We start from the raw sequence: 3,130 nt of genomic DNA on the forward strand, positions 1-3,130 counted from the left end.
ATTTGAACAACCGAACACCGAGGGATAATTCTCTTTTCCAAGCTTAAATTTATAACATAAGGATATGTAGCAACATGTTTTGATGGCCAACCAATTTTGTTCACTAGGAAATCCAATGTTTTCGTGATCTTCTCTTCTGAAGATAGCATACAATTTGGAAAGGTTTTAAATGCTGCGATGGCCATGTCCTTTGACCAACCCCACCTCTTATAAAGCTCAAATCTTGATTCCAGCTTTGGTTTCTTCATCTTCAATAACACCTGGATTGATAGGACAAATACCGTTTTCATTGGATCGAATCCCATTTCAATAACCTGGTGGACAGCCTCAACAAACTTAGTATGCTTAATAAAAGCTGAAGAGGGAAAATTAGTAACCAGGAAAGAGATTGTAGATGGAGGCGCTCCAAGTTGTCTCAAAAGTGCAATGTTAGGAGCCATAGTATTCGTTACATCACCTAGAAAAACCCGTGGTGCGCGCTTGAAAGCTGTCAGGACTTTCTCGTCAACAAGAAGTACACTCTTGATGAAATCATAGCAGGGGATAAGACGTTTCTTTAAGTTGCGTTTGAACAGAAATGGGTTTGAAGAGAGGATGGTAATGACGTCAGAGCTCGAAACCCCTATGGAACGCAAAAGCTCAATCTTGGGCAAAAGGGTCTTCTGGGGATGAGATAAAAGAATCAGGGGATGCATCCTAACGAATTTGGAGATCTGGGCATTGCTGAATCCATTCTCTTTGAGAAGATTCAGCACTGAGTCTGGTCTCTTTGGGCTCTGAAATAGTACCAAATGGCTCTGGGATGCTAAAATAGCAGATTTTTTGGACAACCCACAAGAGTTTATGAGGCAAGACACTGCAAAAGAATGTTTTTCCTCTTCTTCTGGTTTTTTATTAGATTCAGGTAAACTACCTGCTGATGTGAACGATTTGACAATAAAGAAGCCATTTTGCTGAAGAAAACCCAAATGGGTCCTCCTATGTTTGAGTGGTATTAGCTGTCTTGAACAGAGAAAACCAAACATAACTGACTTACCAAAAGTTTTCCTCCGACAGCTTCAACTGGGCGGCTCCTGACTCCTGTAATTCCTTCAGAGAAAACTGCCCTCCGAAGACTTTGAACTCTTCATGCGTTTCTAATCTGAGAGGCGCTTGAGCTCAATCAAGAAATGATATGCCAAAAAAAAACACTTTATTTGTACTAGAAAAGGCAACTCATTTTAGTAGTATTTTACAGATATTAAAAAGATTTTTCTAGTAACCAAAAATGTTTTCGGCTTCATCACAATTTACGGTGGTACCAAACACTGAAAAAATAAGAAAAAAAAAATTGAAAAAACATTTTATATCAAAACAATTTAAACAAACAAGAATATTTCCTCAATCAGATAAAAGCAGCTTTCAATATAATCTTCCATGTATGTCTGTTATTTTTTGAAGTAATCACAAACCTCTTTTTCTCAAACCATGGGATGAGCGATCACTAAGTTAGGCTTCTTCTTTTTTTCTTTCCATTTTTCTTTTCTTTTTGGGAAAGCATAGTATATTTATAACTGCATAAAAAGAGGAGGAAATGCTATACACTCTCACTTCTTCACAATCATTTCTCCACTCCATTAGATGGCTTTTAAAATTACTATTAAATTTGAAATGAATCATTATTGAATTTTGTTGAATATATATGTGTGAGTGTTAAAATGATAGAAGTTCCACAATGAAAATATCTAAGAAATGTGATTAGTTAATATAGTAGTGTTGGGCTCAAATCCATATGCCTAAGCTTTTGAGTTGTGCGGTGTGTCAACATGCTATGTTATAAGCTCACTAAAAAGACTACCTAAAGTATCAATCTTCGTAACAAGTGGTATTAGAGCCGATCGTTATGTGCGGTAAGGTGGAGTGACACATGCACACACAAACGTTTCCTGGAGTATAGACAAAAAATGTTAAAAGTGTGAACATAGATGCTTGCCTTTGGAATAGAGGGCAAATGCTCATGGCATGTGCTTGACAACGGTTCATGGAGTTAGAACAAAGGTGCAAGCTGTGAACATGAACATGAGTCGCTAGAGAAGGAGCAACAAGGTTCATGGCACAATGCACAACAAGAAGTCCATGAAGTAGGGACTAGGATCCTCTCCAGTCCGTTTAGACTGGATGGGATCCAGTCCTTGTATTATCAGAGGCATAATTTTGGACAATTATGCCCCCAATAATACAAGGACTGGATGGATCCTTCTCCATGAAGTAGGGACAAATGTGCGTGGTGCGAAGAAAACCCACATAGCCCACAAGTAATCTTGGAGAGGGCCCATAAGATTGGTAAAAGGCTTCCTTTCGAGGGGAAGTGTAGCAATGTGATGATGGATTCATATATAAAGGGAGATTGTTGAGTATATATGTGTGAGTGTAAAATGACAGAAGTCCCATATTAAAAAGATCTAAGAAGTGTAAGTGGTTAATAGGGTAGTGTTGGGCTCAACTCCATAGGCTTAAACTTTTGGATTATATGGTGTTTCAACATGCTATGTTATGAGCTCACTAAAAGGACTCCCCAAGATATCAATCTCCCTAACATGTTTTAATTTAATAGTAGTTTTAAAAGCCACTTAAAGAAGTGTGAAAATGAGTGTAAGAAAGTTGAAGTGTATATAGCAGCTTTTTAGCATCATTACATTTACCGAAAAAGATGATTTTGCATTTATAGTACAAGTTGGAAATACTAATTTGATTGGTCTACTATAGGATATTGCACATTCTTCGACAGTAATTTTGTGACTTGGAAGAGTAAGAAACAGACAGTTGTGGCACGATCTAGTGCAGAAGCAGAGTACAGGGCAATGGCTCATACAGTTACTCAATTGACTTGGTTACAACAATTCCTTCAAGAAATTGGTTTCTCGGCTCCTACTCCTATCCCATTATCTTGTGATAACTAGGCTAATATACATATTGCATCTAATCCAGTTTTTCATGAAATGGCTAAATATTGAGGTTGATTGTCATTACGTTCGACACAAAATACTCGATGGAGATATATCTACAACATTCATGAAGTCTGGAGTCCAGTTAGATGATGTTTACAAAATCTTTATGTCGTAACCGGTTAGAGTTTATTTGTTACAAGCTG

The sequence above is a fragment of the Corylus avellana genome, chromosome ca1 (genome assembly GCF_901000735.1).
Source record: "Corylus avellana chromosome ca1, CavTom2PMs-1.0".
NCBI classification, from domain to species: Eukaryota; Viridiplantae; Streptophyta; class Magnoliopsida; order Fagales; family Betulaceae; genus Corylus; species Corylus avellana.